The sequence below is a fragment of the Tamandua tetradactyla genome, chromosome 9, assembly GCF_023851605.1.
Source record: "Tamandua tetradactyla isolate mTamTet1 chromosome 9, mTamTet1.pri, whole genome shotgun sequence".
Classification (NCBI taxonomy): Eukaryota; Metazoa; Chordata; class Mammalia; order Pilosa; family Myrmecophagidae; genus Tamandua; species Tamandua tetradactyla.
Window position 1 is genome coordinate 17,088,585 of NC_135335.1, and position 17,957 is coordinate 17,106,541.

The 17,957-nt window shown below is 37.2% G+C and overlaps 1 pseudogene; it reads left to right on the forward strand.

The window, feature by feature from the left end:
* The first annotated feature begins 1,692 nt into the window (after positions 1 to 1,692).
* Positions 1,693 to 2,420, forward strand: LOC143645544 (olfactory receptor 5L2-like; annotated as a pseudogene).
* The last annotated feature ends 15,537 nt before the right edge of the window (positions 2,421 to 17,957 follow it).

Genomic DNA, 17,957 nt, shown 5'->3' on the forward strand with positions numbered 1-17,957 from the left:
TTTACATTATAAATAAGTGCACACTTAAGACAAATACTTGAGGTGGTCTCATTTAATGGTTACCAGCATTGGGGATGCATTAGAAAAAATGCAGCCCTAGCACTGGCTCAAAGTCATATGGTTGGTAAAACCAAATGCAGCATGATTAGACTTTGACTTTGGTCAAATTACACCTCTCTGTGCCCCAAACATTTGGGAATCACATTTGTGTATCAGTAATCTCTGATAAGTTGATTAACAAAGAACTGATATTTGGTTCAGATATTATTATGATTAAACTACTTAATCTTGTATAATATTTAAGACTGGGCGGGCCACGGTGGCTCAGCAGTCAAGAACGCTTGCCTGCCCTGCTAGAGGACCTGGGTTTGTTTCCCAGTGCCTCCCCATGTAAAAAAAAAAATTTAAACCTTTGGGTGGAATTGTAAGAAAAGTACCTGAGTAGATATTTATATAATATTGAGGATAGGTTCTTGAAAGCAAGTGCTCAATTGTGTAATCTACTACTATAATTTTATGACCAAAAGGCTAATGGTCTTTCTGGTATGTGTAGTAACTCTGCTGTGGCTCAGACCCTATAGGTTGCATGAAGATAAGAGAGTTTGTCATTTTGTGAGAAAGAGAAAGTTCATGAGAAATATTCATGCAATTTGAATATAGCAAAATGAGCTCTGGTTCACATACACAATACTGGAATGTTAAATTCCATAATGCACCAAGAAACTTATTAGGAATCACCAGTTGTTTTAAATAATTGTTTCTTAAATTAGGAATGGAAAAAATTCCTAATGATATGCCAAAGGGATTATTTGCATCTTGTAATCTTCATAGAGATAGTTTCATTTATTTATTTTTTTAATTCTTTATTCCTTAGAGAACAATTCTTGTTTTCAGAATTTAAGGTACTAGTTTCCAAGAGCTTAATTATGTTATGAAGTCTTATCTTTAAATTTCTTTAAATTTAGTCCCAGATATGGAAAAAAATTCCATGTTGCATGACTTCCAGCCCAGCCTTTCATCACACAATGTTAATTGAACATATGTGTGAAGTTAGATATGAACTCCTCCTGCAGCCTAGGATCTCAATTTCTTAAAAAATGAGATTGCAGAAAAATCACCTGGGTAAAACTGTGTTACTAATAGAATAAACTAAAACAAAATGTATATTATGTAGTAATTGCAAGAGGTGAAGCACTGATTGGATAAAATTTATTAAGTTAATCAGGAAACAGGTGTCAATTACCATGTGGCCCAAAAGCATGTCATCGAATTTTTTCATATCCATCAAGCCAACTATCATAACAGAACCTCTTAATTAAATTCTATTCTGGTAATAACTGCAGAATCCCGGCTAAGGTTCTCTTGATAATTATTCTGAATTGGTGGAACCCACTGAGATATCACACATTTGGAATAACTTGAAAATTGTTTTTTTCTTATAAGTCATAAAAACAGGTCCAGTATTATATTCCTTTGAAGTTAATATAAAATAAAATTTTCTCCATTAGTCCTTTCATAGGATAGAGGCAAAAAATGTATGTTTTCCTTAACCTGAAATATAAGCGCAAATGAAGAAAGATATTGCAGCATTGTGTCCAAGTTCATTCTCCTGCAATTATCAGACCTCCCTGAGCAGAATGTCTTCCTCTTTCATGTGCTCTTCACATCTACAGAGTCACAGTGATGGGCCACATGGGTGTGCAAATGGTCTGCCAAGTCAGCTCTCAGCTTCACACATCCATGTACTTTTTCCTTAGCCACCTGTCCTTTGTGAATTTCTGCTATTCCACCATCATTGTGCCTAAAATGTTGCCAATATCTTAAGCAAGGTCTTAAGGAAGACTGAGGTCTTCCTGCTTGCCAAGATGGTATAAGACCACTTTGTGGCCATCTGTTACCCACAGTTATACAAAGTTATCATGTCCCAGATGCTCTGTTTGGGACAGGTGCCTTCTGGCTATTTCTGTGTAACAGTGGTTCTCTGATCTACATGTTATTTAGCTCATGAGATCATATCCCTTAGATCAAATGTGGTTAACTACTTCTGTGATTTACCCACTCTCTTATCTCTTGCCTACTCTGATGTGTCTGTGAATGAACTGGTGTACATTGTGACCACTTTTAATGAGTCATAACTATCATAGTCATCCTCACCTCCTATTTGTTTTTTCTCCTCTCCATCTTGAGGATGCATTCTGCAGAGGGAAGGCACAAAACCTTTTTGATCTGTGTCTCCCACCTTACAACCATTGTCATCTTACATTGAATGATCCTTTTCTTTTAATGCAAGCCTTTCTGACTATGATCCAGAAACTGATAAAATGGCTAATGTGTTCTATACTGTAGTGATTCCCAAGCTGAATGCACTGATTTATAACCTGTGGAACAAGGACATGAAGGCAGAATTCATGAAAATGTAGGGATTTAAATTATTATTTCAGGAGCTGATTCCTTAGCTGGAATTAAGGTTTCAAATGGGAATTTTAGGGAGGAGTTTGTATTTGAGTTGATAAGGGTGAAATGGTAAAAAGAGATAGGTTTTTATGACATAGGTTCTATGTATTCTTTGTGGTCTACTCATCTTGATCCTTATTTTAAAATACCCAATATTGGGCAGAACATAATTCAAATTCATCTGCCAGCTTTGCTGCTTTTTTCCAATCCCTAAGTGACATAAGTGCATATCTGGGATGTTTTATAAAGTCTCAATGTTTGGGGTCCAAGACATAATAATTCTAACAAAGAGCAACTAGGAAAACATGTCTTTACAACAATGTTAAGATATATGTGACCCTTCTTATTGAACTGACTTCACTATTCTTCCAGAAAATATATATGCAGTTATTTCATATTATTTGCATTTTCCAGAAAACTCTGGGCTGAGTTTCCCATGGATTTAGTGTATTTGTGAGTATTATTTTAAATTATATTTTGTTTATGTTCTTTTTATTCTCCTTTCCACAACAAGGTGTATAATTATCAATTTTAGAAATTGTTCATATCTAGAATGGAGATAATACTGTAAATATCATAAAATTATTATGAAGATTAAATAAATATTACATGTACATTATTAGGGCTACATAGCATATATTCCAATTGTTAAAATAATTATCTGATATTGTTATTATTGTTTTTACCTTTACTTTTTGCTCACTATGGTACTTTACTTCCTCATTACCTGAGTAAATCATGTATTTGAAGTATCCAGAATCTACCGCACATTTGTCATTAGTGCTTCAGGGACACACAGTTTCTCAGTAGTGTGGATAACCATCTACCTCTTTCTCTTTTGGAGATATCATTGTCATGAGTATAAAGACTCGTCATCATTCTGTTAGCACAAAGGCAGTCTTCACAAAATATTTCAAATATCAGGTTTCATGCTTGTGCTTCTTATAAGACCTTCAGCATCTTCTATGTTATATTGTAGCTCTTTGAGACGATTATCTGTCACTCTAAAGGACTTGTATGTTAACTCCTTATTCATTATTTGATCCCTTGCTTCTTTATCACAGGATACTCCCCAGTAGAGATAACAAGAGAAGTTCTATGGGATAAATGTAAGTTTACTATTGATTGTTTCTAATCTAGTCTAACCTAGATTATTTGCCTCTATCAGAGAGAAACTATTTCTTTCCCTTGTAGCATTTTGGTTCATTCTCAATTGTGGCAATGTATACATAAGTGACTTAAAAGATGTTGCCTAACATCGTGGGTTTTTAAACACCAATTTGCAAATATTGACTAAATCAAAAACTGGTTTGAAAATTATTTTCCCAAGAATATAATCAGTCTGAAATTCATTCCTTGGTAAGCAAACAGATAAATGGTCTACAGTTTGCGGGTTCTTGGAGCCAGGAATGGAAACTGGAGCCTATGAATGTTGGGACATCATCTGGTCTATTGCTAGTCTGCTCTATGGGACACAAAGAAAGTGTGGCTGGAAAGTTTAAAGAGCTAAACCCAAAGATGAAGGAGAGAAGATAAACTAGAGAGGAAAGATTTCTGACTGTGAAAATGTATGCTGGGCTCTAATTTCTTACCATAGTTCCACTCACTGAAAAAGGATCTATTTTCACAAAAGAAGGTTTTCTATGTAGATCGAGGAAGAGGTCATTTGTGTTTTCTTTTGTGGAGATTTGAATGTATTACCATCTGAGAATGATAAAAAAAAAAACTACAAGTCTTTCTTCCTTAATACTGAACAGGAAATAATCTTAGACGTGCTTAGACCAGTTATAACATAAAGCTACTGGCCCATTTTAGCTAAATGTGCCATTTTGTTCATTTATCTGGGGATAGGGTCACATGGGATAACATAAAATCAGGTGCTTATGGATTAATGATTTAAACTCATTCCTCTGGTGTGTAAAATCTCAGATTTATATAAGGAGTGTGGTTTCTGGTATTGGCCATGGCAACAGACATAGAAATGTGGTGACCAACATTGGTAGCCATGGAGAAAACTCTACTAAGCTTTAACCAGGAATGAAGGCAGGATGAGGAAGAACAAATACTTATGTAGCTGGGCAGAGAGCTACAAATATGGCTAAGCCTAGAATCTGCAACAGGAGTATGCAGTCTTGGTGAGACAGTTCTAAAAAGGATTAGATGACACTGTGGAAAATACACTTTTCTTCAGATCTGGGTTTGTAACCCTTGTGTAGGGGTTAGTTCATTGATAGGGGCTCTGTATAATCTTGGAGATCTGTCTGAAATATTTGTTCTTTTAGTAATAATCAGCATCTTTTGAGCCTTTAAATAATGTCAAATATCCTAATGATATATATATATTGCATAAGCAGGCACTAGGAATCCAACTTGGCTCTCTGGCATGGCAAGGGAGAATTCTGCTGCCAAGCCACTGTTGCACTGCCCTAGATACATTTTTAATTTCTCTTAAAGGAAAAAGGAAACTGAGACCTAACAAGGCTAATTATCTTTAGGGCACACAATTAACGGTTCACTGGTAGAATTCAAGATGCTAATTCAGATCTGTTTCAATTGGAAATTCAAGTCTTATCTTAAAATACTTAAGATAAGTCTTTTATCTCCTGTTTCTTAAAACCAAGACAATAAAAAACATCAAATCAATTTATGACTTCCTGCCGCCATGTAAAGGCTATTCAGTATCTTTAAAAGCAAAGGAGAAAAAAATGTAAAGAATGTATTTTTTCCTACACATATATGTGAAAGACAGGCACTGATATCAATTTTAGATAGCATGATTAGTTTAATTTGCATACTCATGAATGTAATAATTTCTTCTGACAGAGTATACTGAGTTGGGAAAGTATTTGAACAGTCATTAAATAATATAAATTATAAATAATATAAATATTATAGATTATTCTATTGAAGCTTAAGGTTTTTGAGATAATCAAATATTCTTGTTTTAAAATCCTGTTCAATCAGTAATGTAAGACCAACTGCCCATTATTGCAGATTTCTAATGAATTATTTGATCCTTATGATGTTTGTATGTAAATCAAGTTCAGTTCATTTTATACACAAAAGGAAAAGTATAAGATTAGGGAAGAAAATCTGAATGGAAAACCTGAGGTAATTCCTTACTCAGTTATCCCACGGTCAGTGAAGAATGACTCCATGTTATGACTTTCATAACAGCAACCTGAAATGCATTTAGGCACTTGAAAATGTGTTATGTTTTCATAATGGATTAATCTGTAATTGATTATAGTCAGACAACATATGCAATTATTTATTAACCTAAGGCATTATACACATTATAGGTTTATCTTGAAATGTTTTATAATTAAATAGACAATCTTGTTGAAATAAATCATTAGAAAAGCACAAGAATTATGTTTTTTGAGTCATTTTTAATTTATTTATTAATATATCCACTATTCAGGCACACATATCTATATGCTATGCATGCAGAGAGACACACACACACAACAACAAAATGCATACTCTTAGTTAAGTTCTGTAAACAGTCATGACCATTTTACTATTATAAAATGAGTGATTTTTTCTTATTTCTAATTCAATACATATTTATTGTAGGTTTTACATATACAAATGTGCAAATGAAAAAAAAATTAAGATTACCTAATATGCAACCACTGAGAGATGACCACTATTAAAATTTTGCTTAGAATAGGATTCTGGTTTATTTCACAGATACGATATAAGTCATTATAAATTGAATATTAATGTAAATAGCATTTTATTTTTGGCTTAAAAGTGAATATGTTTCATATTAACTCTTCCTTTAAATGTAAACTGTATCAGTTGGGTATTTGAATTGTTTTGATTTTAACTAATGTAATGCTATGAATATATCACTGGAGATGGAGTTCCTTTTGCAATGACTTTTGAGAAAGTCCTGGACACTCACTCCTAATTTCCATTCCTGTGATTATGTTTGGCAATATCACCACATCATTAGATCTGATCTCAGAGTGAGAGCAAGAAAGGAAATCCAGTAGCTGATGCTTAGAATGAGTTGTAATATAAATTTATAGGCACTGATAATAGAGATGTCACCTTATATTATTGGGGGGTAGTTAATAAGGAAAAGAAGCCCTAGAGTGTCTTCATATGATATGATTGCTTCCCGTGATATCTTATTCCTGCCTAGGCCAAAAGAAAAGTGGTGTAGAGGGAAAAAAGGTGAGCATACTAGAACACAACTAAAGAAAAGCATTCTTTTTAGGTAAGCTTATAAAGTCTCCTTTTTTGGCATGGGAAGGCACAGGGAATCAAACCTGGGTCTCCAGCATGGCAATTGAGAATTCCACCTGTTTAGCCACCATGGCCTACCCTGTAAAGTCTCCTTTTTGCATCAAATTTGCAAAATCCATTTATTTATCATAGATTTTGAATGATATCTAACTTCTGATCTTATATGTAAGTTCCCTTACTCTCTCTTATTTTCCCTAACCCAGTCCTGCTATATGGACAAACCAGTAAGGAGAGTCTTTTATCTTGCCCCTCACTTTTTTCCTCTCCACCTAAAAGATCAGAGTTTTTATGCTGCACTTTTGTCACTCCTGTCAGACTCATATTCTCCCTATTTTCTCCTTTTTCTCTGGTCATAGTCTAACTGTTGGATTTGTAGGAAGTTGAGAACTTTTGTCACCATTTGTGAAGTTATCCTTTTCAGACTTATAGTGGGCCCATACATTTCCCAGGAGGAGGTCCATGCCTGCTCAGACCCCTTCTGCTATCCCTGCTTTTCACCTGTAGACATACTGAGAGGTATTCCTTCTCATTTTTTTCTGTGTAAAATGCCAGGGACCAATCTTTTTTTTTTTTTGCCAGGGACCAATCTTGCAGGCAGTCTTTTGTCATGCTGTATACTCTCAAAGATTCCATCCCCCAAGCTGTGCCAGATGTCTGGCTTTTGAGCAAATTCTCTCCTGAAAACCATTTCTCTCCCTTCCAAGAGTGCCCTTTGTCTCTGGTGGATTTTAGATAGGGTTATGGGAGAAGACTTCTGGAGGACTCCATGCTCTGAGGTTGGACAAGAACCAAGCTGGAGTTGGAAAGCAGAAGTAGTACTGCAAACAAATAAGTAGTTGGGTTGCAAGAAATCACTCCTGATCTCCAACTACCTTTTCCTTTCCTTCTTTCCCTGACCAAGGTCAGATTTCTACCTATTCTTAAAGTGCTTTGTACTGAACTCCTGCTGATCCTAGGGGACCCACTCTCTGGGTACTTTCCTCCAGTGGAAGACTCAGTGCTGGGTTCATGGAAAGTTAGAGATCCTCATGACCTCCTTGGAATCAATCTTCTTTCCTGTTGCTGGCTCTTAGATCTTCCTTGAAGACATTCTCCTTTCTAATCTGGCAGCTGAAGGGCTTTTAAAAGATACCTTTTTCCACATCTTCTGTATCCTTTGCCCATTCACTGATCCTGTTGGCAACCTCAAGTAGACCCACTTAGGCTCAAAGACCTTCACCCTCCCCTCCCTAACTACCTCCAGGACCAAACATTAACAAGTTGCCAAACTCCCCCCAGCAGCCCTCTTACTTTACTGACACTTTGTCTCTGGTGACTCTTGAACAAAGTGATGCTTGAGGCATTTAATTGAACTGAGTAAACCTGCACCACAGGACTTCAACTTCAGAGAGAATTGAGTCCCATTTCACAGGTTTTATCTTTCTGCTCTCCCCTTCACAAGCACAGTGAGTCTCTTTGACTCCTTCTCTTCTACCCTGGGTGTGGGGGTGTGGGAGTGTGGATGAGAACTAAGAGTCTGGCTGGGAATGATTCCATGGTGCTTTAGTTCCATGGAGCTGCAAGCTGCAACTGTCTTCTTTTTAAAATCTATAACCTTGACAAAAACCAAAAAGCTGTACAACTTTAAGTCTCCTTCTACTCCAACCTCTCTACTAGGTCCCTTTTCACAGGCACACCTAACTTACTCTCTTTTTTTCCTCTCTGAAATATTTTATTCTTCTTTGCAACCTCTTTTCTAATCATTTATGTACTTATTTATATATAAAGTTTTTTATTGTGAAATATAACACATACACAAAAAAGCAACAAATTTCCAAGTACATTTTAACAAGAACTTCTAGAACAGATTTTGAAATTTGGTATGGGTTGCAGTTCCATGATTTTTCATTTTTTCTTCTAGCTATTCCAAGACACTGGAGATCAACAGAAATATCAATATGATGACTCAGCAGTCATACTCATTTGCTAAATCCTATCTTCTGTGTTATACCCTTCCTGTCTTTAAATAACATATATATATAAAAGCAATAAATTTCAAAGTACTTTGCAGCTATTAGTTGTAGAACAGATTTCAGAATTTAGTATGGTCACAATTCCACAATTTTAGGCTTTTGTTCCTAGCTGCTCTAAGGTACTGGAGGCTAAAAGACTTATCAGTATATGATTCAGCACTCTTACTCATTTGCCTAACTTACTCTTAAACCCCAACTCAAAAACTGCATTTCCTCAAGCCATCCTTTTTTTACGTCCTGGCAGGAACACCAGCTCCAAATTTTTACCTTGTAGGTCTTCTGTCCTCTCTACCACCTCTTTCACTCTAAGCATCAGCAGCATCTTTTGTGGATGCCTGTTTGCACACCTCCTACCAGACCTTAGACCACCACCAGTTAGTGATTTGGGGATTTATTTTGGGTCCCTGGATAGGAGCCTGCATTGTAAAGCATGGTAGGAGCCCCAGGTTCAGCCCCGTCCAATTATTTCTCCTCTCCCAAGTCCTAAAGACACTTTAAAGAACTTCCTCAGTCATCTTTATTTTGTTAGTGACATTTTCCCAGAGCATTTTCCCCTCCAGGGAGCTAGATATTGTTTAAAAATATTTCTTCCCTGATGAGCAATTCTAGGATGTTTATTGAAGAATCAAAGTGATCTACCTCCTCAATGAACTAAAAAGAAAAAAAACTTGTCTTCTACTGTAATGTTATTTAGCCTCTGTGTAAGTTAGAGGGTGAAAAGACTGGTCCAAAACTGCCCTCTTGGTTATAATACTATACTTCAACTTTTGTTCTAAGTCCCATATGTGCAACTCTTCATGGCTCTTTACCAAGATTTGAAGTGATGAGAAGAACTTGCAAAATTTGCAATTTGAAGGTAGAGTTTAAAGAAAAAGCCTTTTTGGTATTGAAGCAGTGAGAAGTAGATATATTAGATGACCCATTGCTACCTTATTCCATTGTGTGGACTCCAACCCCAACTTTATAGGGTAATGGTAGCTGACAAACTCACTTTCTCCAGCTGTCTTCTAGCAGAAGGGACAGGAAAATTAGTAGGAAAGTTTCCCACATCTAGCATCAGACCACCATCATAATATCTTTGCCCCAAGGTGGAGGACAGGCCAGGATCTTAAGCTATTCTTCCAGAGGGTCAAGTTGCTCCAACCTTCTCCTTCTGAAGTCAAGAGAAATACCAAATACCCTAAGGAATAGTCACAGCAAAAGTGATCCCTCCTATGATAAAAAAAAGACCTAGAGAACTTGTTAAACAAAAGTACCAGTTCCATGAAGCTTAGTGAAACCATCAACTTTGCTAATATGTCTTCCTGTTTTAAACTACTCCAAAATTACACACCCATAAGCCAAACTCTTTAGCAGGGCCATGAGGCAAATGAAACAAAACTCTGACTCACTTCTTCAATATGACCTGGAGTCCTTTTAGACTCCCGTATTATGAACAGCCCTCTGTCCAAACACTATGCCACTCTATTCTCTCAACTGTCCTTCTGTACTTTTCTACAATAACCCTTAAAAACTACTGCTCCACTGGATGTAAGCATCATTTCAGGCAGCTTTTTGTTACCCTATAATAAATGTCCCTATAAATGGGGGTGCTTGGCTTTTTTTTATGGTTTGACTTATTTTGTCCTACAAAATAGATAACCTCTAGATGTGTTCACTGCAACTCAAGGAGGAATATGCCTGTTTCTGGAAGAAGAATGATGCTTTTATGTTAATCAATATGCAAAAATACAAGAAAGCATTTATGATCATTGGGACCTGTCTCAAAATATCTGGAAGAATGTACAATGGTGGCCTAACCTGTCCCTACCCAACATAACAACTTGCATTCTCCTATTCCTCAGTCCCCTCGTACCTCTAATTGCCATTCTTATGTCTGCTCCCTGCTTGTTTAACCTTCTTGTTAAATTTGTTTCCAACACACTCCAAAAGCTTTTCAAAATAAATTGATGGTTACCCATGAATATACCACACTTCCAGAACAGGACCAATGTCTTCCAGCCACCGACAGAATAGAGAAAGAATTTTCCACTCAGACAGACAGTGTCAACCACCTTTAAACCAGCTGAAAGTAGTTCCAGAAGACAGATCATCACCTCTCATCTTCCCTTTAAGATAACATTCATTCCAGGGGGAGTTGAGGCTGCCTAGAACAGCTCAGTCCAGACCAGGGATATCTGTTATGATCACTGAAAGGGATCACAGTGTTAAAAAAAATTCTAATCCTCAGATTGCAAGCAAAACAAGCTCTGTAGAAAACTGCTTAACTGTAAGGTTAGTGCACACGGTATGAGAATGTTTTGCATCCCAGTTCTCAGAAGCAATGAAGAAAACCAAGGAGAGGTAGAGAGAAGGGGTCTAACCAATGAGAGGGAATTAGAAATTTTCACTTCCAGTCTGGGAATTTCTACACCTAACTTTAAGCCCACTAGCATAGTAGCCAGCCACATATATAAACCCAAACCTAAGTTCATTGGGGGCATTCCTCATCTCAGAGGACACCTGTGGTATGCACTTTCACTGCACACTTTGCTCTCAATAAAATTTGCTGTTTGCTGCTATCTGCTGTGCTTGTCTTTAAATTCTTTAAAATAATGAGACAGGACCTGGACAGGAAGTTGGTCCCAGTGCCAGCTAGTATTGGTCAAGTTCCGGTAACACTAGTTGGTTAAAAACCCTCCTGTACATGGCAATTGTATAATGAATTAGATTAGAAATAGCTACATAACTGTCAAAGGCCATGACAGCCAACATGAGACTTCCCACATCTGTAAATGCTCATCCCAAATATATCTGGTTGGCACATAAAATTATATTGAATCTTCTTTTGCTCAGATAAGAAGTCAGCCAGTATCTTGGGAGAGACAGTAGAGAATTAGCAGATATCACAGAAAGATGGATTGCTTAGAAAAAAACACTTGAGTGTGTGAAGCCTAGGGTCCAGAAGATACACATGGAAAATTATCATAAAATAAAAATGGATTCAAGTAAATTTTCAGAAATGCAAACATTCTTGAACCACAACACAGACCAGCAGGCAGACCATTACCAGTACTCTTGCGACTGCTTGTGGACCCCATCATAAATTGATAGACAATATGATAGTTAGTATTACATGTTTTTGAGCTATATAAGAGTTACATCATATAATGCTTTTGCTTTTCTGTCTAGCTCTTTGACTCCACATTATGCTTGAGAGATTCCTAAGTGACACTGCATGGAGATAGTTCATTTATTATTATTGTTATATAATATTCCAGTGTAAAATTGTTTCTCTAATCTAGTGCTAGGAGAGGCAAAACATGAGCCATAATAGTTATGCCAGTTTGAAATTTTCATGTACCCCAGAAAAACCATGTTATTTCATCCTCATTCAATGTTACTTGGTGGGTTCTTTTTTATTATTTCCATGGGGAAGTGACCCACCCAATTGTAGGCGATAAATTTGCTTAGGTGGTTTCCATGCAGGTGTATCTTCTCCCATTCAAGGTGAGCTTGTTTACTGGAGCCCTTTAAGAAGGAATCATTTTTGAAAAAGCTTCAGACACAATGGAGCCCATACAACCAGGGACCTTGGATATGAAAAAATAACCCCTGGGGGAGCCTCATAAAACAAGAAGCCAGAAGAGAAAGTAGCAGACATTGCCATGTGCCTTCCCAGCTGAGAAAGAAACCTGAACATCACTGGCCATTCAGAGTTTAGGTATTCTCTGGATGCCTTAGTTTGGAAATTTTTCTGGCCTTAGAACTGTAAACTTGCAATTTAATGAATTCCTTTTTTAAAAAAACCACTTCATTTCTGGCATATTGCATTCCAACAGCTTTAACAAATTGGAACAATAGTTGATAGAACCACAGTCTTACCATTCATTTATGTATGTTGAAGGCTGTTTTAATAATAAAAGGGCATATTTGAATAGTTGTAATAGATGCTTTATGACCTGTGCGTTATTCTGTTTGAAGTATGGAGAATCTCCAAAAACCAAACAAGAAAGCACCAGAGACTGTGAGAAGTGGATGAACTTTCTACTGCTGCCAGGCTCAGAGGACTTCTGTCCAAAGTCTGAATGCCAAATACCATTTGTCTCCAGACTATATAGGAAAGCAAACAGGGTAAGAGTTAATTTGAGAAAGGACAAGGATGGTGCTATAAGCTTTTGCTCACAGCTTATTTCCTTTGTCTGGAATGTGGGGAGGTCTAGGCATGCCTGGCAGATGTGGCAGATGTTTTATTTTACTATCTCTTTCAGAAAGCATATTTTTACACATTCTTGAGAGTGCACAAATGTGTAAAGTTATTTTAGTAAGGAGATGCAACAATAATACTGAGATCCATCTTACGAACTACCTCATTCCCCCCTTTTGATGATATTATTCATCACATCTCATTCCATAGATAAAGCAACATTTTTCCTTGTGGGAACTAATTTATATTTGTGATAGTTCAAGGGGTGCAGGCCTCTGGGATGAAATAGGTAAGAGGCAGTTTTTCTTTACAAGGATTTCTACAGTTTGTCTTACACGTTTCCGTAAGCAAGGGAGGAGGCAAAGGAAAATAAGACATATAATAAGCAGCACTAAAATACTTACAATCAGAGTTTTGGACCTTCCAAAAGTTGAGAACCACCCCCAAACAGGTTTTTGGGGTCCCAGCCATTCCAAGTTTTAACCAGAATGTGGGCTAGGGTTCTCATGCAATTGATTATTTCCTCTATTACCTTTTCTTGGTCACTTAACTGTAGGTAACAGATGGAAAGGTTGAATTTTCCACTTTTTCTAGCTAGCAGGTAGTCAAGAGCCAAGGGGTTTTTTGTTGATAAATGGCTCTTTTGTTTTGCTTTGTGTTTTTTGGCTTTTACAAAAGAGATTAATTAAGTTATGAATGTACATTTCTAGGGTCATGAAATGTCACAATTAAGATCTCAATAAGATGATACCTGGAGTCTGAAGAAAAACCAGTGTCATCTGGGACATCTCTGTCAGCTGGTCTGACTTCAGTGGCATTCTGTTTGTGTCTTGCACATCTTCTCTTAACATCTCCAGGACAAACTCTGGATAGTGTCTGTTAGTTTAGTATATCTGAGGCATTTTCTGTGTTTTCTCCAAAATGTCTCTCTTTAGAAATATTCTAGTAGGTGGATTAAGACCAATCTTTAATGGGTGGGGTCACATCTCCATGGAAACCAAATAATCAAGAGGTCCCATCTTACAAAAGGTTCGTTCCTACATGATTGTATTAAAAGAACATGGCTTTTCTGTGGTACACAGCAGATTCAAACCAGCACAGTAGGGTTTCTGTTTGGGGTGAAGGGAAAGTTCTAGTAAAGGAAAGTTCTAGTCCTACAACATTATGACTATGATTAACTTCATTCATGGTATTATTGGTGGGGGGTCAGGGTTGGGAATACTTATATTGCATGAATGCTTTTCATATTAAAAATAAAGTGAAATTGTAGAGATAATGACAATTAAATGCAAAACATGATACTGAATGGGATGTAAGATGGAGGAGAAAAGGCTCAAAAGGGCATTATTGGAATATGATAGAAAAATTGGAATATTGAATGTAAGCTTTCTATCCCTGCTAAATTTATTGAACTTAACTGCACTTTAGATGATCAGTTTATTGAATACTCTTGTTCTTAGGAAATGTGCATGGATTGTATGTTCAAGTAGCATGCCATACACAACCTGCTTGCAAATGTGTAGAAAATAAATAGATGATAGGTTAGGAGGGAGGGAGGTGGAGAGATAGAATGATATCGCAAAAGTGGCAAAGTTTTAAAAATGGTGGGCCTGGGTATCTACAGGTGGGGAGAGGGTATGTGAGAGTTCTCTCTATGGGGTTGTATTTTTTTTGAAACTGTCCTGTAAGCTTGAAATTATTTCAAATAAAAGTGAAAAATAAAGTTAACACATACAAGATTTTTCCCAACAGTTGTAATTTTAAATCTTATTCATTATTTTTTGTGTTACTCACGACACTAAGAAAATAGTAGGTTGGAAGCTTGAGTTCATAAGATCTTTATTTTTCAAACTATTAGCATTCCTTTTTATAATTTTTTATTTTATCCAGATTTTATGACTATTATCTGGAAGTCATAATTTCATTTTATATCTACATTCATCTGTATTTAATATATATATTAAATATATATATAGCAATTATAAATATATATATAGCAATTATAAAAGGCAAGGGAATGAGTAATACAAAAATTAGAAGGGGAAAATTGTATGACTGTTTTAAATTTGGTTTGTTGCTATGCTAACCAAATTAAAGGCACAGGCAGTTTAATTTGTGATTAGTTCAACTACTGCCTGGAGCTGAATGATGTGGTTTAACATGTAAATTGGGGACAAAACAGCATCCTGCAACTTATATAGGAAAGGAAGAGTTACCTGGATATGGATAATGCCATCAAATTAAAGTAAAATTAGATTCTGGAAAGAATTGTAGGTGAGCTAATTTTAGGAGAGCTAATGCAGCTAAATGAAAAACAAACAAAGATGAGGATAAGGAAAGTCAGGCCTCAGACCCAGCAGGTCCTTGGGACCATGCTGTGATTTCTTAATTTTTGGCTGTGTGTGAATCAGTCAGCCCTAGAGTGACTGAAGCAAGTCTTGGAGTTCAATGATTTCCTCAAGCTTCAGTTTTGCATAGAACAGCCAGCTCCAAAGAGGCTGGGGCAGGGCAGGAGAACTTTTTTTATGCAAGCACATATGCAGTGGATTTTCTGGTTTAGTCTGGCACTTCCAAGATGGGGTTGAGCCATTTCAAGATTTCAACCAGGATTGATGGATTCAGTGGATGATTTTGGTGACTTTAATAGCTATAGGGGTAGAAAGGAGGACTGTATAAAGCCCTAACTAGGTGGGTGTTAATGCCTGACTTTTCCAATTTTTTTACCCAGACTAATGATCCTGAGGTAGAGAAGTGCACAGGGAGTGTTAATTGTAGTGGGAATTTTTATTTACCCAGGTACACAGTTGAGACAGAATGGAGCTTAGGCCCTGGAATTGATTTCTTAAAGTTAGTTCCCTGAATTGTGTAATATTTCCTTGGAGTTCTTTTATCAGTGGTAAAAGTTAGAGATCCAGATGTGACAGAATTCTACAGCCACCAGTAATTCACAGACTTGTGTCTGAGATGTGGGTGTAGGTATTTGACAAATGACTTTTTTTTTCAACTCCTAGGTGTCAGATGCCTTGGATGTTATGAAATCTGAGGGATTTTGCTTATTTTCTGACAATGTAGGCATTTTTTCTACAGACCCTGTATCCTTTTTTATTCAAAAGTGGGCCAGGAGTGCCCTTGAGCTTTTTAGACAGGCTTGTGAGGTTGTGCTGGCTCTCTTAGAGATAATGTAGATTATCCACATGTTAGAGCAAAATGTTATCATACTTTTTGTCATGAAATTCTTAACAAGTCCCTCCCTAGGGTTTGATTAAATTTAGTGGGAGAATTCTTGAACCCTTGAAGCAGGTGTGTCCAGGTGAAATGCATTTTATTCCAGTACATGGATGCTCCCATTCAATAGCAAAAATGGGTTGGCTGACCAGTGCCAGATGAATGCAGAAGAAAGCATCTTTCAGGTCAAGGTAGCAGAAAAATGATGCTGTCACAGGAATTAAGCTCAAGAGGGTATATGGTTTTGGCATTATGGGATGTAAGGTAATAGTCACTTTGTTGATGGCAATCATTGGTGCTGGGTTTTTGTACTGGTAGCAGAGGAGTGTTCCACAGGTACTGATATCCCTGCAGTATACCATAAACAAGAAAATAATTGATGTGTGCCTGAATTTACACCTGGGTTTCTTTGGGAACAAGATATTGTTTAAGACACACTGAGGCAACTCCTGGGTGGAGTTTCATGATGACTGGAGGGGCATTCCAAAGAATGCACTGGTGGACTGTTTTCTGCCCAAACAGAAGGATCAACTCTTGGCACCTGTGGATGGTTGGGCTGGTATTGGTTTTCTTTGGCAAGAAAAGAAAGCACTATTTTTCCATTTTGGAGGCTGTCAAGGTCACCATGATCCTTTATTCTGTGTTTTTTAGTGTCAGAACACATTTCTCTTTTGTTTTGAAGGTTATTTGAGCCTGGAGCTTTGTCAGTAGATCTCAGCCCCATAGGGGTACTGGGAAGTCAGGAAGATAAAGAAATTGATAGGAAACTTCAAAGGATCCAAGCAGATCCTTATGGAATTTTAAGAAGGGATGTTGAGTTGAGACACCAGTGGCTTCAATAATGGTGGTTTGCCTTTTAGTTTTTGACCCAATTGTTGTGAGACAACAGAATGTTCTGCACCAGTGTCTACCATAAAGCCCACCTTTTGGTCCCCTTCCATCATCATGACCATGGGCTCCCTGGGGCTGAGTGTGAAGGGACCCAGACTGTTTCAGCTTTTTTCTTTAGTTGGAAGTCTGCTTCTCTCTGTGCCTCCTGGTCTTAGTTCATGTGGAGAGGAACTGGAATATATTCATTCCAGACCATTTCTAATTTTTGCAACTTCTCTGGATGTTGGTTTGGGCTTCTCCTACAAATGCAGAGTTAACAAGTTTTGGTTTTCTGGCACCTCAAGGTCAAAAGAAGTGTACAGTCTAAGGGCTTCACAGAGGCACTCATGGAAATGGCTAGGGGCTTTGTCTGCCTTTTGTAGGACTTCAGTAGTTTTTGACATATTGATTGCCTTTTTGGTCCCCCTCTTCATGCCTTGAAGGAGTGGAATTTGGTAGAAGTTTAAATTATTTTTGCCTGTTTCAATGTTTGGGTCTCACTGCGGGTCAACATCTGGGAAGGAGTTTTGAGCATATTGGGATGTGTTCATCATCCCTACAGGAATATTTTCTTCCAAATACTTCAAGGAAACTTGTGAAAACTGTCTCTGCTTTTCTGTGTTGAAGAGGGTGATGCAGAGCTGGCAGCAATCTTACCATATTGACTGATGTGTCTGTATAATTGGCTGTGGTAAGTTGATCATAGCCTGAGGCTTCTCAGTGTAGGAGGGAGTGTGTTTTTTCCAGTTCAGAAGTCAGAGGTTGAAAAAGTCTGGTACATGAATATTGGCTGACCTCCCTGAAACTGGCAATTAAGATCATAGTAAACTGTTCCTAGAGTTTCTCACAGGGCCAGTTGTAGAGCTCTTGATGTGCCACAGCTTTCCCCAACCTATGATTGGAAGTTCCAGGTTTGCAGGAATTCCAGAGGGGGTTCAAGCAGACTGGAC